Source organism: Talpa europaea (assembly GCF_964194135.1).
Source record: "Talpa europaea genome assembly, chromosome: 13".
In the NCBI taxonomy this organism is placed as follows: domain Eukaryota; kingdom Metazoa; phylum Chordata; class Mammalia; order Eulipotyphla; family Talpidae; genus Talpa; species Talpa europaea.
The window spans coordinates 96,888,133-96,913,094 of record NC_140080.1 but is presented as its reverse complement, the minus strand read 5'-3'; positions in this window follow the sequence as shown (position 1 = coordinate 96,913,094).

Sequence of the window (24,962 nt, the reverse complement as noted above, 5' to 3'; positions counted from 1 at the left end):
TTTGTGTCCCTTATCAGCGTGGAGACTGTTTGGCGTCCAGCCGACGCCATCTTGTTTCTCCGCGGCCATCTTGAGCTTCTAGGCGGAAGTGATGTTCTGGCTCGGCCTCCCCCAGACCCCATAAAAACAGGAGGCCTGCAGGCAACGATAGCGCCCCCACAAAGCAGCCTCTGTCTGGAGACGTGCCCACCCGTCCTGGTCAGACCCACGGGCATAAGCAGCAGACAAAGGTGTCGCAGGGGCGCGTCCCTGACGGGCACTTCCGTCCCCGGGCCCCGGAGCTTCACACCGCCCTCTTGGGCCTGGGCCCGGTCGTGCTTCCGTCTGGCATAAACGCCTTCCTGTTTATACTGCAACCCGGTTATTTTGTCTTCAGTGATATTTGTCTTCAGTGATTTGTCTTCAGGCATAAATATTTAATTGTTTGTGTGTATTTATAAATTGAACTGTGGTGATCCAATTGCTAAAATGGAAAGTGGCTGCTGAGTAACTGGAATAGTCACTCGTAAAGGTTGTGCGAGGTGTCAAGTCCTCGTTTTTATATCGCTGACATTTTTATATCGCTTTTGCTTTTAATCTTTGCAGAAATCTGCCTCCTCAGTCGTCTTTATGAATGATAATGACTGGAAGTGAAGGGAAGAACTTTTTTGCCCTCTAAAATAAGGAAACTTTAATCAGTGGTCTATATTAGCACGATATAATCAGTGATTTACAATTAAAAAAAAACTGCTTGGAGCCTGTGGAGCCAAGGTCTGGCTCATGGAGGAGGTAAGAGCAGAAAGTAACCTGAGGACCACGCAATGCAGACCACTGGCGCGACAGATAAGAAAGGAAAGGGTGCAAAATTCAAATGACTTTCCAAGGTCTTTCAACATATCAGAGAGTATAATTTCATTTTTTCTAATTGCTAGTTTGGTACTATTTACATAATGTACAACAAAGACTACAAAGCAAAGGATGTGCGGAAGAAATAAGACAGATTCCAAAGCATCTGCAAAGCAGATTGCAATTGCAGGACTGTGTTTTATTCAGCACTAACAAATCCAACAGGAGAAAACATCATCTCTTTAAAGAGAAAAAAAGAAATGCTAGTCATGATGTTATGGAATTTAATAATCTCTTGAAATAAGGTGAGTTGGAGGGCTTGGGAGGCCCGGAGGAAATGTCTGGTGAGCCATTTGGCATCCTGCTTATCACGTGCCTTGACACAGAGCCCTCCGTGTTGCTATTGTCACAGCAGATAAAACACATCCTTTAGGCTCCTGGACTCTTTGGCATTCTTTCATGTAACCAGATGGATTCTAATGAATGCAGTAACTATACACAACCTTCTTTTTATTCCTAACTGGCAGCCTGAGATCCATTTGGGATTTACCTAAAGAATCTATTCCAGGAAGCCACCATTTGCATTAATTAACTCTGTGCTATGAAGAAAGGGAGCAAAATTTAGAGGGTTGTTAAAATGAAGGGGAGAATGATACTCTCAATTCTCTGCACCTTTCGACTGTCCAAATTAAGAACTCTGTTTTAAAAGAAGGAAGCTACCCCCAAACCCTCAGCCTCTAGAAGAGTGTTGCCACAATTCCAGGATTTTCCTCCTAAATCTCACCTCTGTGGAGAGCATCACTGTGCTCCATCCTGTTCATCCCCAGCGAGGCATGGCCACATGAGCCAGCTTGACTCATTGGCAGACGTGTAAGTGTGTAAGTGTGTAAAAGTCATCTGAGTTTTGACCAAAAAGAATAGGACTCAAGGGCCTCCCCTGGTGGTGCAGGTGGTTGAGCGCAGGGCAGTGAAGCTGTCAGCAGCCTCTGCAGCAGTGGTTGGATCCTGGGCCTCCAGCGAGGGTCCTAAATGGCTCAGCAGACTTTTCCTGTCTCACCCGCTGCTCCCCTCAGCAGTGGATTTTGTTGGTCTGCCTGTTCTGTTCCCCTCTCTGTCTCTAGTGAATCCTCTCACCCTTCAGCGGCTCTGGCCTGTACCCTGGTTCTTGTATGTATAAATAAATAAATAAATAGATAGATAGATAGATAGATAGATAGATAGATAGATAGATAGATAGATTAAAAAAAAAGAATAGGACTCAAGCAGCCTATAATTTTAACTTTCCTTCTACCCATTGGGCGGTAGATATGGTGCTTGAAGTGGGAGTGATTGCTTTGATTTTATAAGGATAAAACCCCCAGAGAAGGGTGGTGGGACAGAGGGTCAAGAGGCCCAAGCAGCAGCACATTGGACTGGTCTCTGCTGAAGACACAACTCCCCATTTTCCTAATAAGCTACTCCTTGACACCCCACATCCAAGAGGGTTCAAGTTGTCCTTGAAATAACTTTGTCAGTTAAATGAAAGAAAGTCCTGTGTTTTAAGGGCTTCTTTGCTTGCTTGTAACAAGGTTTGTCCTGAAGGAGCTTGAAAATACAAGTGAAACACCTCAGGCTCTCACTTTCCCCTCTGCACTCCTGCCATCACCCACCAACGCAGAGGTGGGTCAAGAAGACTTGACTGAACACTTGAGGATCATGGGAAATACTTGTATTGTTGAATCCCCATTGACATCCAAACTCACATGGTAGAGATTTTTACTGTTGCCTTTTGGACACCACAAAATGGGAGTTTTTCTTGACAATTTTCCATGAAATGAGAGGATCCTGATTTTCCCTGGCTCCTCCTTCTCTCCAACTCTCAACACTCACTTCTATGGGCTTGTTTTAAGTTTACTTTATTATAGTGTCAAGGGGACTCACAAGTATTGTACTTTTCCTGCTGATAGAATCCTAATATTTAGAGGGGATTTTTTTCCCCAACAGGCCTTGGTTTTCAGAACCACGTGGAAGCTACTATGCTCCCTTGGCAAATTAGACTTACTGTGTTATTTCTCTCCCCCTCTGGTAGAAAACAAAAAGTTTGTCCCAAAGGGGAACTTAGGATAATGCTGTAAGTCACTTATTTCTGTATGTTTTCCTTTATTGAGGCAACATTGGTTTACAATACTCTGTATGAGAAAATGAGTGGAACTGGAGGGGATGATCCTGAGTGAATTAAGTCCGGAGCGAAGACACCGAATGATTCACTCGTAGGTGGGAAATAGAGAAAACAAACAAACACACAAACAAACAAACAAACAAAAAAAGCACAAAGGAAGTGAAAAAATGAAACCAAATTAACCCTAGAAGTGTGACTGTGGAATCCAGGCTGCTGGGGAGGGGTGGTGGGGACCACAGAGGGAGGGGCGAGAGGGACCACAGAGGATCTTTGTTAAAGAACTAGGGGTGCTCAGAGGGGGGGGAGCCTGAAGACACACCTGAGGAAGTGTGAACCTGTTCCGCTAATCACTTTTACATTTGCTACACCTTCTCTTTGAAAGCTTGAGGGCACGTAAGCTGGTGCCCATGCTGCTTTATCTCGCGAGCAATGCTTTTCCTGAAGCCATCATAGCAGCACAAGCCGCACCAGCCGTATCTTAAAGGACTGCATTTGTGTCTTTATAGTTTTCAGAAAACTTTTATTATTGTTTTGCCAAAGACAACATTGGTTCTAGTTATTAACATAGACTGTTCTCACTTTTTTATAAGTAAAGCAATGCTATGTATACATACAACGTGAATTTCTGTCCACTTCCAGATTTCTAAAACTGTCTACTTATTATGGGCCTTGGTAATTAAATTTCTACATCAAAGGGCAGACATCGTCTTTATAAACACCTCCTAAAATAGCAAGAGATTCTCAGGAGATTTTGCAGGGTTGGCTAAGCGTTGCACAGTGAGAAAGTGAGACCGGCCACTTTGTGGCTGTGTCTTGATATCTCTGCATCGCTCTGATTTCTTCTCTTTTAAACAGAAATAATAACACTGTGCTTATTACCTGACTTCAAAGATGGTAGGAGACTAAAAAGTTCAAAGCTCTGGAAACAAGAAGGAACTGCTGTCAAAGGTTAGGTTTGTTGCATTGATTTTCTGTGGAGAAACGTGATAAGTTAGATTTTGATGTGTGGGCTGATTTTTAGGCAAAACTCATTCCGAACGTTGGTCATTGTGGTTTGCCTGACATTTCAGTTTTCCGTGTCTATTCCATGGTGTGTAATTCAAGAGATGAGCTTCTTATCTCAGGGAGAGACTGTCATGCCCGCGGGTGACATGTGACTGGTAGTGACTTCTGCTAAACCACAAAGCAAGGGCAGCAGTTACAGTTGTCTTGGGTAGTGAGTGCCTGACACCAGGCACCCCCACTAGCACCCCAACATTAGTAACCCCGGCATGACTCATTGGAAGCACTCCCCTTTTCTGCGAGGGTAAGCATCTGCAGATAGTTAAAAAGGGAAGAGGTGGTTAGGGAGGGCCGGTGCAACTCAGCTGATGATCATTAACCTAAATTAGCACCCGCCCACCCCAGAAACACTGAGCTGCTAAAACTAGGCAGTTTTCCTGTTCGGATTTCAGAGTATTTACAACCCTGTGCTAGGAATACCTATGGCTCCATCCCTCTGGAAGAACTGAGCTTTTCTATCTTAGAATCAGTGTCAAGATTTTGTTTAGAATGCAAACAGGACAAATGCATAGGCTTTGTCTGTTTACTTACTACAAATAATAGTCTACCATCTAGTAGATAAAATAGATAAGTATTTCTCATGCTTTTAAATTTCTTCAAGAAAGGAAACTCCATTTTATCTTGAAATTCTTATCTATCCCTCTGAATTGGTAAGTTATTCTTTTTCCTTTACTACTCGATTGTTTTGGCAGGAGATACAGAGCGATCATATAGAGGGGTGTACATTGCTTTGGGACACAATTTTGCATTTAAAAGGTCTCTAGTAAAAATAGAATGTATGCTGCAGGCATATCAATGTTTTCTCATCATATAGAATGATTTTCTCATCCCAGTGACACTTGGCAACAATGACATACAGAAAAGGGAGCTGAAATTTTTTAAAAAATGTTTTCTTCCGTCATCTATTTCCTGAAAGGCATACTTCATGGTTGAGGGGTAGGCAGAAGCAGGTTGTTCAATGTTGTGCAGACTTCATCCACTCCTCAGAAGCAGGAATTCCTCATGAATGGAACTTTACTAAGAATATTTTTATAATATATAAAACCTACATTATACAATACCAGAAAATACATTAAAAGACTTTATTAACTCACTTGGAGATATTCTCATAGATCTTGGAAATAGCCACATTTCTGTAAATTGAAGTACCAAGGATCTGTAACATTACAGAGGTTTCCAGTTGTATTATGAGTTGGCATCTGTACTTACTCCAATGAGATTACCACCACAAATCCAGAAAGAGGATTGAAATAGACTCTAATATAGCTTATTGTTTAAATGTACATAATAGTGTAGGCATTTGAATTTTTTTAATAGCTACTGTTTATTAAGTGATTTCTATCTGCCAGGAACCATACTCAGCAAACAGGCATTTTCTATCCAACACCCACAGCTCCCCTATGAAATGAATATTATTAATGTGCCCATTTTAAAGCTAAGAGTCCTGAGAATTTGAAAGGTTGAGGGTCACTTCACTAGGAATTGTCTTGCCTTCTTTTAATTGCAGAGCTCATATTCTTAACAAAGGCATGCTTGCCTGCAAATATCCTGCCAATTTCCTTATTATTTTCTTTAATACAAGTCTTTTATCTCTGTGTGTCTGGCTAATAATCTTCTTTAGGATTTTTAAAATGATTTCTGAAATGCTTATGAAAAGACTCTGGCATTTAGAAGTGCTTGTCTTGGCTCAACATATTCCCAATGGAGACACAGCATTGACTTTGTGTTCAAATGCCAAGCTCTGTAGGAAGGATACCATGGAGTTCTCCACCTGATCACACTGGCATGTCTACCTTAACCCCATGAGAATCTGGCTGGGCCGGAATTCCAGGACAGGAGGTCTGTGGTCAGAACTCGCCTTCTCTGACTTAAGAGCCATTAACTGCTTTTGTGCATAGTGAGTCACCCACATCCTGCATCTGTTCCAATGGACGATTTGGGGTTTTCCAATCTAATAACATCACAAAGTTAGTCAGCCCAAAATTCAAGCTAGGCTTGAAAATAACTTCCCTGGGAATCTTCAGTTTTATTATTGAGTCCAGTTCTCCATCTAGAAAATGGAACTTATAATGGTTAGATAGAGCACAGTGGGGTGTTGTGGACATCCAGACTTCCTGTGTGGGGAGCTTTATTATTTATTATCCAGCTGGATGGCTCTGTCCAGAGGGAAGGTTGTGGCGTCTGTTAAGACCTGTCTGTCAAGGTCTGTCAAATGTGGAGTCTTAACTCCTCACTCTCTTGTGATGCAGTGGTGAAATGGGACCTCCTTTTTTACTGTATAATTGTTTAGAATAGAGAGATTATTGTCTAAAATACTAAAATGTTATCTCTCAGAGCTCCCGGCCATTCCAGACATTTGGCCAGAATGCATACTTTTAAAAGTTTTTTTTTGTTTGTTTGACTGTACCCATTCACGTTTCTGGATGTTGGTAGAACTCTCCAGTTCCACACCTGCAACACACAAGGCAAAAGAAAGCTCAGGAACTCAGTTAATTCCTTCCTTGCATTTCAAGATCACTAGCTGGTCTACTATTGTCTCGTCACCTTTCAGAGTCTTCAGAGTTTTATAACATCCAGAGTTTTATTAGTGGTTAGTAGTAGAAAAGGGGGAAAAATAAACTTCTGCAGTAGCTTCACTAAAGCTGAAGTCCTCTAAGGGTTATTTAAAAATATGTCTACAAACATGTCATTCCATTGATTTAATGGAAAGGCAAAATGTCCTGTTCAGTGACAATTCAAAAACCTTGTGGGGCATTCTTCCATGGCCTGCAGCAGAGAAGGGATGAAAGGATCCATATCCTTTGTATTTAGAAAGAGAGGAAATGCATCTTTTCTATATTAATAGTAATATAAAATTACAAATGCTCAGATATCCACCAGTTATATTTGCAATTAAAAGAAGCTCATATTTACCTTAACAAACTAAAGATGGAGATACCTTATGATCCAGAAATCTCACTCCTGGGCATCTATTCAAAGAACATAAAACCATCAAAAAGCTCATGCTGTACAGTGTTTACTGCAACATTACTTACAATCACATGGAAACATCCCAGGTACCCTCTGATAGGGGGTTGGATGAAATGTGGTCTAGCCACCCAATGGAACATTGTTTAGCCATAAGGGAAGATTTAACACTGCCATCTACAACAAAATGGGGAAATTGTGTAGTAAAGCAAGTCAAAATGACAAAGTCAACTATTGGATATTTACGTAGCACACAATTCAAAAAGCAAATATTTATAGAAAACAGTGGACATTAATAAACAAAGGTTGCCAAGGTTAAAAGGCAGGGAAGAGGGAGAAAGGATCCAGGAGATATAATGGATGGTGGTGGAGAAAAACTGAAGTCTTCAAAAGCAGAGATTCTTTTTATAGTGGAGTGTGGCTTGGAAGCTACAGACTTGAGTTTGAATTTCCAATCATGGAAGTTAGATTTTAATTCTCTCACTTGACCTCCATCAAGTTTATTGCTCCTCTTTTAAAAAGATGAATTTCAAGATTGAGTGATTAAGGAGCTTATTTGAGTACTTCAGAGCATTTTCTGGGTCCGCATAGTTTCACTCAATATCTAGTGGAAACAAATGTAAAGGAAACGGCATTTCAAGAAAACAACTTCCTCCCCTGCTCTCCAGACCCATTCTGTTCACTGAATGGAAAATCACAGCTGTTAGCCTGCAGCTGTGCCCATGCCCCTGCAGAGTGGGGCAGCATCATGAAGTCAAACTAAGATGTGATCATCTTGCCCTGCAGCAGGCGGCAGAGATACATTTTGCATTCCCAGAACCCTGAGGGCTCCACCCTCATCCTTTTCGAAGAAGGGAAAGAGAGCGCAAGCATCTGGGCCAGCAGACCATCTCTTCCCCAAGCTTCCGGTCAGCACCAGCGGTAACTGAAAGCTCACCCAGCCTTTCTGGGTTGTTAGGACGTTGTTAGAATCTTCCTGCCATTCCATGTAAAGGCACGTGTAAGAAACTGGACAAATTTCCCTAATGATGAACATGACTTGAAATTGATTTTCCAGACACACAAAGCTTCAAGAGTGGACAGAATCACTAAACATCTCTAGAGACTTTTAAACTCATTCCTAATGTAGTTTCCAAATTCTTGCGGAGGTGTAAGAGAGACATCTACTGGGGAGAACAAGGCATGTCTTCCTGTAGGACGAAATTTCAGTTTCAGGAAAATTTTACAAATTGATTCCCAGAACCCTGAGATTTTATAACACATGCTTCAGAGGTCACCTTGTTACCAAAGTTATGAAGATTCATTTATGAAATTTGTGAATGTCATGTGGTTAATTGTCTGGAGAAGGCTCCATTGATTCAAAATCTGAATATGGAAACTACTTAGGTAAATAAACCAATGCTGCTTGTCTCAACGGTGCAGAGGAAACACCAGCCGGATACCAGCTGACAACTGCACAGCTTCCTGATGGATCCTGCTCATTTGAGGTCCTGCTCACCGCACTTGGAGTGGCTGTGGTGAAGAGTTCTAAGTCACTGAAAGTCTCAGAGAGCTTGCTGGAAGCTCAGTTCATAATCATCACGAGTCTCACCTTATATAAATAAACAGAACAATCCCTCTTTGGTTTAGCCTGGATATGTGCTAAGGACAGTCTTGCAGGCAAACACAATACAGTGTACTCAAGGAGGCTGTGGATGATGTCTTGTCCGTTCTAGCTGCCTTAATGAAACACCACAGACTAGGTCGGTCATTTGAATGACACAAATCCACGTCTCACAGTTCTGGAGGCTGCAAGTCCAAGATCCAAGTGCCTGGTGATTTGGTTCCTGGCCAGGGCTCTCTTTCTGTTTTCCAGAGACCCTCTGCCAGAGCCTCACCTCCAGGAGAGAGCAAGATCCCTTCTCTGACTTTGCTACAAGGACACTAACCCCATCTTGATGGTCCCACCCTCCCACCTAATCACCCCCAAAACTCCCGCCTCCAAACACTGTCACACTGGGCACGAGCAGTTCAGCATGTGCATGGAGGCCACTGTGGGCAGTGAGGATGTGCTGGGAGTTCAGGACCTTCTCACATGCATTTCTGGAAATCTCCACAGGAGTTGCACTCTTCCTAAGCAAACGTACCCTATTAAAGGCAGATTTTCTTTCTGATTTGCCATCTCTTTAGCCTCACTCTGAAATAGTAGATTTAAACAAGACTTGCGAAATTCTGCAAGTTTTAAAAACTAGTACTTTTTTTCTTTATAAAGTGAAAGAAAGATACCTCAGTATTTTTCTAGGAATGCTAGATTTCTGAAAGGTATTTTCTGAGGGGAAAGATACTTTTGTTCTGGCTACATTCAATATCCTGTGTTGGAAAGACAAAGATCAAGAGTTGTCAGAGGGGAAAATTGGACACTTGCTGAGAATGGGTTGTGTGTGCTGTGAAATGATACTCTTAAGGAGATAATAAAATAGCTTAAAATAATTAGTTTAAAATGTTAAAATAAGCTTTACCAAGAAAGTTCAGTTTCAAGAAATCTCAACCGTTTACAATAAAGGTCACGCCAAAGCCAGTGGAACATGGCACGTTTTCTGGTGCCACCGGGAGGCCCCTCCAGGTGGCACTTACCCTAGGAATTATTATCTGAAGTTAAAAGCAATCGGGATGTTCTCTGGTCAATAAATCATTTTAGCAGCGAGAGCACCAAATTCAACTTTGCATTCTGACAATATTTGGCAGTAAAGGATTTATGAGCTCCCTTCTAAAATTTTCCACTGAATAAGCTAAGCAGACTTTATCCAAATATTAACAGATCTCATTGCTTCTTTCAGATTCATCATTTGAAGTTATTATAAAATAAGATGAGTAAATATATTTCCCGCTAACATTTTTACCTTTCCATATTTATTCATGCTTTTTGTCTTTCACTGTCTTCTAGACACTCTAGGACACGGATGTCCTTGCCTTTTTCTTTTATAAACAAATATAAACCCATAGCTTGTACAGATGTGGAATTCTGCACCTCACCTACTGCTCTTAGCGTCATACTAACTTCATAAATAGAACATTTTAACCAAAATTATTCATTTTTATTTTGCAGAGAAAATAGGAGTGTGCATTGACAGTGACTGCCATTTTCAAGAATTTTGGAAAATAATAAAAGCTTCATGAAATCCTAGAGCTATACACATTTCTTGCCTACTTTCTCAAAGTGGCAAAAATAAACACATGCGGGAGCACGACCCTATAATGTACCTTTTCTCAGCAATGACAATTAGAAGCGAGGGCATATAGACTACATTTATGTTTAGAAAAGATGCTTCATTTTCCCAGCCTAATTAGAAATCCTCAGAGTGTTAAAGAATTACCTAATACTGAGATCCATTTCACATTCGTTTATGGTTTTAAGTGACCTAAAGATAGTGGAAAATAGATTGATGCCAATGGACTTTGTAATCCAGTTAGAATTGATATAAAAGTTTTATAATGAAAGTAATTCATTTTAGTTGTGGATAAATAGGAGAAATATTTTCTTAATTGTTCAGTAAACTTGTAAAACATAGGGAAATTCGGATTAACCATTCTCTACTGAGAAAATGAAACATAATTTACACTGATACTGTTTGTAAACTTTGTGGTCAGACCAAAAAAAAAATAGAACTGATTTTAAAGACCCATCACTTTTACTAATAAACCTTATTTCTCAAAACTTTCATTTTGTGAACATGGATTCCTAAATTGTATCAGTGTTATCAATCCCTATAGGTCTAGCACATTTAAAGTATTAGATGTTTAATTTCATAGGATTTTAGGAATATATTACATTTATAGAAACACTTATTTATCCCTTTGAACTGAGTTCCTTTACTTTAAGAGGGTTAAAACCTAATTTATGACTGTTTGTATTAAGAAAAACACTTAAACTCACACAACTTCTCATGTAAGGGGCTGTGGATGCATAAGGGGTGTCGAGCTTTAATGTTACAACTTCGGCTACATGTGAAAAGTAAGAGCAGAAAAAAGAAAATCAAGTTACCAGGTCAAAGTGGACGTGATATTCTCCTTCTGAGTAGGCTGTGAATTCTTAAATGATTGGGGCTCAAAATAACACAAACATAGGTAAATACTAAAAAACTAGAATCTGTGTTTACTTATAGACAATAGAAAACCAGTCCCCAGTCACTGTCGCTACCAGAAGGAAACAGTGTGTAGATCACATACAAGCCAGAAACAAATAAAGAAGCTAAAAAACAAACGTCCCCAGCCCCACCACTGCATTTTTTAAAAACCCTGCAGGAACAGAATTTCAGATCTGTTCTTTAGAATTCACTCTGGAACCAGAAAAAGAGGGGCCTGGGCTGAGTTTGGCCCTGAGGTGACCTCAAGGAAGGCAGTGGTCCCTCCTCTAGGCAATTCAGTCTACCTGCTAGATAGGTGAGTCCACTGAGCATCTCCAGCACCCAATAGGTTAGCTTTTAAGATATGTGACATTGTGACCTTCAAACAAACGTAAAATAAGCACATGCCAAAGATGATGAAGTCATTAGTAAACGATGAAATCAATGAGAAGATAAAGTCATTTCAAAGACTAGTCCAAAGGCCTGCATCCACACACACAGGCATGCACACGTGCACACACACACCTCCATCAGTGCACACACATGCACACCCACCTCCTCCCCCATCAGTGATGATGATCGCTAACATATGCTAAGAAGTGTCCTGGGTCAGAAAGTGCAATGGTGGGCATATCTTCCCAAAGGTGGAAATTAACTGAATCTTCAATAAAAATAAGATTCCGTTTGAACCTTTATTAAAAAAATAAATAGAATATATATTAACAAATTTTAGCATTGCTACTGGTTTTCTGTAACTTACATTGTTATAAAACAGCTCAGTCCCAAAAATGAAATACCTAATACCTACAGGATCAGCTAATCCCAATCCCAACCGTCTGCTAGATGCCCCGTTGCTCCAGTTAAAGAAAACAAAGAAACCCTTCACTCATTTTGAAACTCTTTAACATTTTTTTCCTGATGGAACTGAATCAGGTTTTTATGATAAAATAACTTTGCATCATAGATAGCTGTGTGAAATTTGGAATATATCTTGAAAGGCGTTCAAATAGATCAATGACATCGTTAAATCTTTCTGAGTTGGGATTTTAAACACTTTTCTCTGTAAAAGCAATATATGGAAATAAAATTATACCCAGTTCTACCTTATTCTAGCAAGAAATAGTATTTTTTAAAAAGATTTATTTATTTATTTATACAAGAACCTGGGTACAGGCCAGAGGTGCGGGAGGGTGAGAGGATTCACCAGAGACAGAGTGGGGAACAGAACAGGCAGACTGACTGAAATACACTGCTGAGGGGAGCAGCGGGGAGACAGGAGAGGTCTGCCCCACCATATGGGACCCTCGCCGGCTGGTCGAGATCGAAATGGCTCTGCAGAGGCTGCCGACAGCTTCACAGCGCTGCACTCAACCGCCTGCGCCACCAGGGAGGCCCGCAAGAAATAGTATTAAGGCACACCTGAAATTCTTGAATCTAAAAAGGTAGCCTCATCTATCTCATTTCGAGATTCATTTCCAATGAAGGGTTGCTTTTTCTATGTCTAATACAACATTAGTAATGTGTTTTCAGTCCCCTTTTGCTAATAATAATTGCAATAGTAAGTTAATCTAAATTAATTTTACCCCTCAATGCCTTTTTGGAATGAGGAAATTTTTTTAAACTAAATGCAAATGCTCAATTATGTGGGAGATATCTATTGACAGGGCATCAGTAAAACCTGCATATAAACATTTTTTGATGTTCTATAAATTCTATAAATGAAGACCTATAAATTCAAGGAGAAACTGATCACTGCAGAGTTGTTGGCTTTTAAGGGAGAGTTTTCACCAATGTTTTAAGTGGCTTATGGCAGGTATCAAATTGCTATTATATTATATTAATTCATTGGCAACATTCAAATGATCCCGTAATAGTTTAATTTTGCATTGTACAAATATACTTTAATCTAAAATTTACATACATTACAACAATGTATAGTATGATGAAAAATTAGAGAATATGAGGGCCCACAGTTTTTGAAAAATGTAACAAGTGGAAAGGAATAAAAGGACAACAATCAAAAGAAAGAGAGACAGAGGCAGGAGGGAGGCAAGAGTGTCATGGGGTTGCTGTGAGTCACAGGCCACGTCACCTGTGGGAGAAACAGACCTACCAGAAAGGAGAAACCTTGATTAATCAATGCAGGTCCTTGGCAGAGCGAATGGAACTCGTGAACACCCATCGGCCACCAAGAGTCTGTCCACCTCCCTATGTTGTCACGAAGATGTGTGGATGGATTCTCTCAACACATTTTATGAACATTTATCTTATCCAGGAAAATGTGCCTTATCCAGGAATCACTTGTGGATCCTGTGTTCAGTCAGACTCCATCTTGCCTCCCAACCGCCATGTTGAGACTTCTGGTGGAAATTAAACAATCTGAGTCAGCATTTCCAGGACGATAAAGAGAGAAAGCGACTTCTGCGGATGGTGACGGCAAACTCCACACTGTAATTTTCTGTCTGATGACCTTTGCCCACCAATCAGAGATGGACCAGTGGACGTGAGATCCAACCCAGAAGTGTCTCCTCAGCTGTCCTAACCCCAGACCCTGTCCTGCCTGATCATTTAAGCCCCTGTGCCCTGATTCCTCTTGGTCTTATTACACCCTGGTTCTGCCCCAGCCAGCACTGTGGTGGCTTGGATCCTTCCTCAACATATCTTCTCTCCTCTCTCCTCCTTTGCCCGGCACATTTTCCAAAGCAGCCAGCATAGGTGCTCATCAGAGAAGACTAAAGCCATGGTCCCTGGAAGCTTCTCAGGCTCGTGGTGTAAAGACCCTGTGCAGCACCTCTCACACCTCACCTTCCACCCCACCTCCTTGAATAGCCCCTTCACTTGTACCCTTTGGATTTGTTTCTAGCTCACCTTCCTACTCCCTTTCCCCCACTCAGCTTTTTCTCATCACATTTTAGATCAAATAAGACCACTTGAGGGAATACTTTCCTCGCCAGCCAGATCAGACCAGGTTTCTGATTTTACTTTCCTATCGCACCACATACCATTGATTTATAGAACTTAGCCTTTATAGTACATATTTATTTGAGTAATCAATATATTTGCAGGAAGATTTGATGTACTTCAGTCTCTCCCATGAGACGGTCAATCCTGAGAAAGTGGGGTACCACATGCTTTTGTGCACTACAAAGCTATCGCAGCCACTGCAGCATGTGTTTGATCCCCGAGGGAGATCCCCACATGGCGCGGCAGACCTCTCCTGTCTCCCCACTGCTCCCCTCAGCAGTGTATTTCAGTCTGTCTGCCTGTTCTGTTCCTTACTTTGTCTCTGGTGAATCCTCTCACCCCCTGACCTCTGGCCTGTACCCCAGCTCTTATATGCATAAATAAATAAATCTCAAAAAAAGAAAGAAATAACTTCCCTTCCCACCAGGCCTTCTCCTGCCCTATATGAAAAGCCAGCAGCTATGTCGAAGATTGAGGACTTGCCAGGCTGGGCACAGTCTTATTGAAGTCTAGGAGGAGCTGTTTAATATCTTTGCAGAAACTGGGACATTGCTGTCCTCTTCCATGGATGTCAGAGAAGAAGGTAATAATCTGAGAGGTTTGACATTACCCTGTCTGATTGAAGGGGACATGGCCAGCTGATGGCTGGATGATCACTCATTGTCCCCTCCAGCTTCATGAGTCTCTGAAATCCCTCATCAAAAGGTGGGTTTTTAGTGTAAACTTGGGAGGGATGAGTATGTGTGTGTGTGTAGATGTGTTTATATGCCTTGTAAGCATATTGGCTTTTCACTTTTGCTAATGAGTTATATGACACTTCCATAATTTATTAAGAAGCATTTTTCACTTTTGTCAACTAAGCTCCAATAATCATTCCAGTTATGACAAAATATCAATGTCTATTAATGTCATCTTCCTTTTCATTGTCTTGACCAGAGAGCTGCCCCCAATTTTTTGTCCCTTGAAGGTAGAGCGTCAATAGAGGAAATGGATAATAAAAGAGAGAACAGGCAGGGAGAGTTGGCTAAGAGAGACGGACAGGGGGGGAATGTGGCTACTCCATGTTGCCAGAACCAATCAATATGCTCTTGACATAAAATTATGCTCATTTTTTTCCGTCCAACTATTGAAAGCTAAATGCACATTTTAACAAGCAAAATTTAGTATCAAAAAGGGAGCCAGTTACTTAATAAAATGATTTGTGGAATAACAGGAGTTGTTTTAAATGTCTCATAAAACATCATGAAATATATTTACTTTGAGAGCACCGATGAACTCTCCTCAGCAGCCCATGGGCCACACATCTGCACTGTTTTTATTCACTTACTGGAAATCCTGTCTTTGAGCCAAATCTTTAATTCTCTTTCCCTTTGAGGCTTAGTGGCTGTCAAACTGAGAAGATGCAAGGATGTCTGCAAAGGGGAAAAGGAAAACAAAAACAAAAAGAAAAACAAAGATAAAAACCTCTTGATGTGTTAAAATTTGGGGGGGGAGGTGTGGGGTGGGGGCACTCACATGCCCTGGGAGAATTCCCTGTGACTTCTGAGAACATCAGAGGAGACAGAAAAGGAATCTCCTCGGGACTTTGGTGGGGTAAATCCAGCAACTACTGAAAAAGAAACCCTCTGGCAGGATGAGGAGGTGGGAAGGTCTGGGCCACCCAGATGCAGAGGTCACCTAAGGGCGAACTTCAGGAAGAGGAGGCCTAATGCTAATTTTCTGAAAGGCAGTATTTGCATACAATCTTTTGGATTGGAAAATGGAAGATTATAAAAGCCTTGGGGAGTAGAACTCTACCACTGGAGTGCCCAGAGGAGTAAGCAGAGAGAAACTGCTCTGAAGTAGACAGAAGCTGCAGGCGCCATCTTCCTGTTGCTGTTGCTGAGGTCACCTTGGCTTCCAACGTTGTGTGTGGGTTAGAATAAATCTCGCTGGGCGTATGTTCCCACACCACGCCCAACACCAGGACACCACAGTCCTCCATGGCAGTCATTGCACCTCCCTGTGCTCCCTCAGCCCCCTCTAGTAGTCTCAGTGCCGCAGTCCTATTTCTAGGCTTGTTTTGGTTATTTTTCAGTTCTTTTGTTTGGTGTCTCTATTTTTCACTTACTAGTAGAATTGTCTGGATTTGGGGGTGCGCTGGTTAGAATCTCAGGTGGGAGGAAAGCAGGAGAGACCACAGGGGAAGAACACACCAAGGTTGACAGGGTGGAGACTGCACCCCATTACTCTCCACTCAGTTTTGACTGTGGAGGAAAGTGGCATTTCTTTTTCTTTCTTTTTTTTTTTTTTAAAGATTTATACATACAAGAGCTGGGGTGCAGACCAGGGGTGTGGGAGTGAGAGGATACAGCAGAGACAGAGTGGGGAACAGAACAGGCAAATCTACTGAAATCCACTGCTGAGGGGAGCAGCGGGGAGACGGGAGAAGTCTGCTGTGCCATGTGGGTAACTCCCTGGCCGGGGATCGATCTCAGGCCTCAGCAGTGATGGTGCTGAGGCGAAACTCCGAGGCACCAGGGAGGCCCGAAAGCGGCCATTTCCATCTGCTCAACTGCAGTGTTCACCAGACAATATGGTCCAGAACTGTGCCCTAGAGAGGGCTGTGGAGATGTACGTCCGTGTACATATTATCTCCTCGTATATAGGAGGTGAGAGATGACAATTTCTTCAGGTAACATATTAAACATCATTTATAAAAACTATATATATTATATATAGACATACATATACTTAGACTGTATCTACCTATGTATAGACACATCTGCATCCCAATGCCTCTCTATCTGCATAGAAATAGAAGTTCTTCAAATAGTTGCTTGAAAACCATATGAATTACCTATCAAAAATGTCCTTAAACGCAATTGGATTTTAGTGGTGAATTTGAGGTGGTCTATGTGTTAGTGGGAAAAGGTTGTCCTAAAGCTAATTCCACACAGGCTTTGTGGACTCCACCCCCACCCCAGGCCAAAGCCAAAGACACTGGGAACTCCACATCCCATCCCCACCCAAGGGAAGGTGGCTGGGACCTGAGGGTGGGGTTCAGCAGCCAGGTTGGTATAAAGCCAGACACGTGGGCTTCGGAGGGGTCCCCCATTTCGCTGTCCGCCAGCTCGCAGCATCTGGCCAGCTCGGGGAGTGCCTTTGGGTTTCCAGGTCGGCGGATCGGGTAGGGCACATTAAAGACTTTATTTCCCTATTTTCTCCCTGAGTTGTCCATTTTCCTTCTTTCCTTTTCCCTTGTCAATAAACCTTTTATGAACCTTTCGTGTGTGTCTGCAGTGGAGTATTCATAAGGCCCTTATAAGCGCTCTGGTGAGGACCCACAGCCAGGAAACCGTTCAGTATCGGGGCTGCTCTATAACAGATGCACATGTGGATATTTTAAGAGGAACCCCTGCAACACTCAGGTTTAGAATGTCACTTCCATCAATAAAAATAAACAAAGTATAACGAGCTATTAAAAAGCAAAGGCCTAGAGGTGCTGTCAGAGCTGCGTCTTGATGGGATTGCTCTGAGCAGGATCTATTTTTTACTGAGAGAAACGTCTCTCAAGGCTGGACACCACAGGCTCAACGCCCACACCTGAGCGCGCCGTGTGCTGTGTGGGTGCAGGTGCACCTGCACACCTGAGCGGAGGGGGATGGCGGGGCCAGGTCCCCCCCCAGCGTCCTCTCGGGTGCCCTGGCTACTCCTCGTGGGGATGACACTGTCCACAGTGGCGCCTGGCACAGCTGCCCCTGAGGCAGCCGCGTGGGGCCTCGCCAGGTGCCATCACTGGGCCACCTGCACTGGGGCCTGGCTAGACTTCTGGCCTGGCCATGAGCCCCACCCGCTGAAGCTGCAGCCTGGAGTCGGGGTTCGGGTCCAGGGAAGGGGACTTGGCTCCCCCAAGGCCAAGAGCCGCTTCGCGTCTATTCTGTTCAGGCGTCTTAGAGGAAAATTAGCTTTGCTTTTTTTTTTTTAAATCAAACTAGGCAACTATGGAAACCGTTTGGATAATTCTAAGACGGGCTGCTGTTGAGTGAACAGACTCTGCTCTCTCTTCCCGGCCTCTTCCCAGCTCAGCCGCCACCAGAGGGGGCTGGTGAATTTCACAAGCGCCCTTATTTCTCAAGCAGGGAAAAAAATGAGGCAACTTCCCATAAACTCAGATTCTAAAATCTTACTTTGATGACTGGATCTTGTCCAATGAGCGCAAATTCTAAAACCGTGCGCTGATTTTTAAAAACGCGATTAAAGGCTTAGTGTAAGACGAGCTGCGCCCGGCCTGCCTGGCCCAGAGCGGGCTGGGGGGGGGGGGGTGGGTGCAGCGACAAGGAAAAAGCCAGTCACGTGTGCACAAAGCAGGCCTCACACCCACACTCCACTCACAGCCCCCCCCCATATTGATCTCAAATGAAATAAAATGCAATATTAATTGCAAAATACATCTTGACATCCTGCTTCCAAAGCTGATTAAAAATTCATGCTGCGCTTCTCTTTGGTTGATGCATTAACTTTTTGTTGTTAAAAAAGTCGGTTTCTAATCGACTTGCCTTTTTGTGTGCTGGCAGTGGAGGGCGAGCACTAAGATGACACTGCCCGTGGTGTGCGCGGCCTGTCTAAGCAGACCTGTCTTAGTCCTGGACCAGAGGCCCGTCCAGGAATGTGTGTGTGTCCAGGGTGAGACCCTCAGAGGCCATGAGACCCTCTGAGGCCTGGGCTCTGAGGGTCCAGCCCTGCCTGCCTTCATTTAGCCAGCAGGGGCTTCCCCGTCGGCCCAGTGTATGCTTCTGGGAAGTTTAAAGTAATAATAACTTCAGAAGTTAATTGGAGTTAATGGAAATGTTCTCTTAATGGATTATCATTTAACCTGAATAACCTCTTTTATTATTTATTTTAATTTTTCTATTTCTTAGATGTACCGTTGGTGGGGAGCAGAATATGCCACCCCCAAATATCTCTCTTGTGCTTGGGGTTAGTCTAGGCTGCAGACAATGGTGAATTCTGAAAACTGAGCTGCAGTTACCTTTTGTAAGAGATATTTACATTTATAGAGGAGACCTCCCCGAGCTAGGGCATGGCCCAGTCAGTACCAGGATGGGGAAGTCCTCCCAAACCTCTAGGAAGTCTTAACAACAGAGAAGACAGAGATTAGATCTGCATTACAACGTGACCCTTGTTTACGAAGCCTTTTCTCCCAGGCCCTCCCTCCCACACTCAAGTTTTCTTGTCTTTAGCTGGAGACAAGGCTGAGTCTTTGGCCTTTTTAGGAGGACACTCAGTCTCCCTGGGTCTCCCCCATGTCATAGCAAGAAGGCATCTTATTATATATATACTTCTGGGTTTTTTTCCCCCCTCCTGTAAATCTGTCTTTTATTTCTATGGGATCCTAGCCAAGAATCTAGAAAGGTAGAGGGAAGATGATATTTCCTCTCTGACACTGTTATCCTTCCTTGAGCTAGTGCTGCTCCTGACTTGGCATATTCTCCAGAAATTTAGAATTTCTGCATCTTTTTGATGGAAGCCATAGAGCATGAATTTTGGGAAGGAGACATCACAAGACACTGTAGAAATGATTAGCATAGTCATTAAACTCACTGTAGAAAAGCATATGGACCCAGACAGGGGGTGGGGATTTGGAGATTGGGGCCATTTAAAAAAAAAAAAAAAAAAAAATCACCAGCCTTTCAAATTGACTTAGCCAAAAGAAATACAGAAAAACTCTGAGACACTAACCCTAGAAATAATTTAACAGTAGCTAACAATCCCAAAGCGAAGAAGACTATCTTAGCATGTAAAGATCACCTCCCATTCATATAATATATAAACTCATGTTTTTACCCCTATGAATGTTTTCTGGCTACAGATATAATTTGTCCCAAATATCTAGGGAGAAGCAACAACAAAGAAAAGTTTCCATGGCCAGATATATCCCAAATGACAGGGTGTAGGACTCACATCCCATAATTTCGGATTCCCGCTGACCCTTGAGCTCAACCATCTCTGTGTCCACCTGCTTCTCATGCAGCTCTGAATGGGAAATTGTTCTTCCGGACTTTGGAATTTGCTTCGCAGGCCTTCTGCCTGCTGAGTATTTATGGATTTGCAAACATCAAGTCCACGTGGCCTTAGGAAACATCAGCTAACTGCGCAAAAATACCTTGTAGCTCTCGATGCCAAGCCCGACATCACAGAGGATCTTGTAATTTAGAGTCATCTGCAGAAGTACCTGGAGCAGTGGGGGAAGCATGTTGCAGGAGCCTGGCCTCTGAGGGTCCAGCTCAGCCTCCTTTCTCAAGCACATCCCAGAGAATTCTGATGCCCAATTACTGCAGGAGCAAAGGCCCAGAAGTGGAAAAGTTTAATTGTTTCTCCAAAGTGAGACTCCACTTGAAAAGCTGAATCAATTCCAAAGTAATTACTCTTCCTCAATGTCTCGCTTCAAAGTTTAGCAAGCATTTAAAAAAAAAATACAGTCCTTGAACTTTAGGTGGGATGTGTGAATTGAAGTCCAGAATCAAAAGAGAGTTGTTTTTCTGTAAGGAACCGCAGGTTTTCTCCCTGGGAAAACAGAACTACAACAAGAAAGGCAGAGCTGTTTTCAAACGGCTTTCCAGTTAATTTAAGTGTATTAGTGAGGTTCATGCCTGGTGTGCCACTCTGAAGGGAAGCAAGTCAAGTGGAGAGACAGGTGGAAGAGGCACAATATTTATATTTACTCCTCAGTGAAATAAACTTTCATCTACTCCACTGAGGTTTCCAAGAATTTATAAAGACATCCATATTATGCACGGTGATGGTGATACACGGCTACGTGTTTGTTCACCAAAATCCATTCTTTTCTTCCAGAAACTCATGGGCAGTCAATATTAATCATGAGTCACAATTTCATGGCAGACCAGAGATATTTAGAGAGGAAAGAAGAGAAGCAACTATTTGGTGTTGGGACTTCCCTTCGCTCTCTCCCCAGGACTGCTAAGATGGCAGCTCCTGGACCTCCCAGCACTGACAGGAGCGGTGAGGAGAGGGGCCTGCGTTTTGGCGTACTGCAGCACGCCCTTCTTAGAGGTTGAGTGACGTGCAGTTGCATGTATATCTCACTTCTAAGGGGTATCTGGAGTAGTCAGACTCCCCCAGTCGGAGGTTGCCAGAGGCCAGGGGAAGAGAACCCCGAGGAGGTGCTAATTAATGGGCGTGAAGTTTCGGTTATGCAAGATGAATACAGTTTAGAGATCTGCTGAGCCACATTCTTCCCATAGTTAAAAAAACTGATGTTAAGATGATAGAATTACATTTGGGAGCTCAGTTGGAGAATCGCATCAAAAAGGGATATTTCTATGCTTAACGATCTCTCTTCTTGGCAACCGCTTCATCAGGGAGAAAATGTCCTCCTTCAGTTTTTTCCATAACATCACCTCCTTCGTGTGTCTCTTCTCTGAGACATACTCATCACTAACTCCATGCCTAGCACATAACTTGATTGTTGCACTTATCACTGGATTATAATCATTTTTAATATTTTTGTCTTCACAAAGAGACTGCTAGACTTGCAAGACCACAAACTATTTGTTTTTATCAGGAGTCTAATAGAAGTGTTGCCTATTCTAAGTGTTGACTCGGCCCATTTCTCACAGTATCTTTGTTCATGGCCTCTCCATAGGGAAGCTGATGCATCAAATAACCCACTGGCGTTGGGTGGGAAAAGATATGAATCTCTTGTATTTACATTCAATCTTATTATTTAAAATTTTCTATTTTGCATGTAATTTGTAATTTAAAAATGCGGCTGTATGATAGTACACCTATATCATTCATAATTTATGACACATATTTTGAGAGTCAACTCAATTTCATTTTTCTTATAGAGGTGTGGAAAAGATTTACACATGTGGAGGTTGTTAGAACTCATGACCATAATGATTGTATAGACTTCCCCAGTCTGTGAGGGCAGGACAGGGACCCACCAGCATAAAACCTGAATTACCAGAGATTCCAGGTGCTTCTTCATCACACCACTGGGTTTAATGGGGGCAGCTGTGACATCAGCTAAGGGACTACATTCCTAACACCCTTGCAGAAGTTGTGGACATGTGACCATGTTCTAGCTAATTCAGTGTAAGTGAACAGATTGTTTGTGGCAGCAGGAAAGGTGAGCTTAAAAGATGCCAAATCATCTACAAGGCATGCTGCTTTTTTCATCCTCTTTCTCATCCCTAGAATTTGGAATACAGATACGATGGCTGTTCTTCTGCAGCCACCTTGCACCGTCAGTTGCTCTGGAGAGGGAAACAAATGCTGGGATGGCCGAATAGAAGGAGCACAGCCTCGCCCTCGGTGACACAGGGTCCTCCCAAACTGGCCTTAGATGGCTCGCCTCCTGATTTCTGTCACGTGTGAAGGAAGAATTTCTCTCGGATTTAACCACTTTGTTCTATCTTATTTTTCAACCTCGTCCCGCCAGCTGGCCATCTGCTCAATTTTCTGTACTCTGGGATTAAGTCACCTCACGTGCTGGCCCTGAAGACTCTGCATCGGTGCAGCCCATCCGCTATCGGGAGTGGTCCCTTTCCTCAGGCGAAGGGAGGTGCCTCCCTGCATTAGCTGCTTCTCCCCAGTGACATCCAGTTGCCCAGAAATAAAGTATAATTAGGGTACAGTGAGAGCCCAGGTCACTTCTCAGGGACAGTCTCTGGGAATCCGTGCTGGGGAGGAGCGTGAGGGCGGCAGGGGAGAGGGTAGAGAGAATAACAGGGGTAGGGTGGGGGGAGGAAGAACAAAAGTAGGGAAGAGAGAGGGAGAAAGGAAAGACAGAAAGGAGGAGGGAAGGAAATAAAGAATCCAAAAAGCTGCTTTAATAACTGAACCATGTGCCTCCCTGGTGGTGCAAGGGGTTAAGCACCACACTAAGAAGAAATCTGCAGCCTCTGCAGCACGAGTTTGATCCCCGGCCTGCCAGGGAGCAACCCACATGGCGCGGCAGACCTCTCCTGTCTCGCCCGCTGCTCCCATCAGCAGTGGACTTCGGTCCTTCTGCCTGTTCTGCTCCCCGCTCTGGCTCTGGTGAATTCTCTCACCCTCCCGCACTTCTGGCTGTACCCCAGCTCTTGTATGCATAAATAAATAAATCCTTAAAAAAAAACCAAACCAAACACTTAACGTGGATAATACCATCTGGACGTGTGTGTATTAAAAATTCCATCTCTAGATAAGAGTAACCAATTAACCTATAAGATTAATTGCTTATGATGAAGAAATTATTAAAAAAACATAGCAAGCAAACAGAGCCAAATAACTAGGTTTTGTAGTTTGGGCTCTTGCCTCTGTTTTTCCCTTTGGTTTGCTTGGCTCAAGTTTGCACTTTAAGGAGCGCTCCTTAGTCACGTCTCTTAAACCTTAGGACAGAAAAGCAGCCAGACGCTCGGCAGCCAGGTGGCGCCAAGTGTGGAACAACCGAAACACAGCGTGTCTTCCCCACGGGCGTGGGACAGCGTGACTGAAGAAAGAAACACTTTTAACCAGCGTGCTGAGGGCTCTTTTTGTTAAAATTTGAGAAGAACTTATTTTTAGTTCATCACATGGTGAAGACATTATTGGTGGAATGGATTGAGCCTATGAAAGAGACAAGAAGAGACCTTGAGGATGCCTCAGGGGTTTGGAGAAGCCAGTGGGTCGGTGGGGTCACCGCCACCCTGACGTGGGCAGTTGTCCGACCAGGAGAGGAAGCCCCCATGCTGCAGGGGGCAGAGGCAGCTTTTCACACATGTGAAGTGTGAAAGCAAAAGCTTTATAAATTCTGAAAATGTCTCTGGTTAAAAAAAGAAGTAAACAAGATGTAGACAAAAAGTGCAAAGTATGTGGATGTCTGTCCCAGGTGAAGGGGTAAATGAAGTGTGGTATGTCCATTCAGCCAGAGGCTCCACATGGGGGAGCCACTCACTGAAGGTCTGAGCTTCCATCAGTCAGGGTTGGGCCATCGACAGGGGCAGACGGAGGCCCAAAGTGGACTACACTGGGGGTGAAGGGGTGTTTGTGTTGCTAGTGAGTACTGGGCTTCAAGGGGTGACGACAATGTAATTATGAATCGCGGGTATGGTTTCACTAAATATACTTGAGACACAGGCTCATACATTTGTAAATGAGTGAATGTTATTAACGTACATTATTTCTCAATCAGGTGGGGTAAAAGTAGACAAGGCATATTTTTAAATAATGCAAGACTAACTTCACATAACAGTCGGTTTCCTTCCTCCGTCAGGAACGCACACCCTCTGCCGGGACATTTGGAGCATGTGTCAAGGCTCCCAAGCCGTGGTGCACTGACCACATTTAACCATCTAAATTATGCAGGCTGCCCAAGCCGTGGTGCTGAGATGACACAGCACATCTTTTCCTGTGGAATCACAAGTCCATTTTAAAATAACACATTTATGCTTAATTTAATAAGAGTGTCTTTTTTAAAGGATAAAGACCAAAACCCAAGTTAACCTAAATGTGCAGGATGCAGCACGAATGGAAATACATTTATGTAAGTTCTGTATGAATTATTCAGTGTTCAGACACCAATCTGATTCTGCATTAAATTACATTGATAGAGGCTACCCAGTCCTGACACAAATTAAACATTGGTGAAGTCTGAGCCTCTCTCTCTTTCCTGCCCTGAATGGGGATTAGGGGGTGACCTTCACTATACACAGTTGGTTCCTTCATTTATTTTATTCCCCAAAAGCGGCAGGTCATAAACTCTGCCTGGTTCTATTACTTTGAAGGACGTGACCCAAGTCTCAGGACGGACATCTGCCAGATGCTCCTGCGGGGCTGTGGGGGGCAGAAAGAAGCCAGGGCCCCTGACCTCAAGTGCCTCTTCCCTCTAATTGGAGAGAGGGCTTGACCACGAGGAG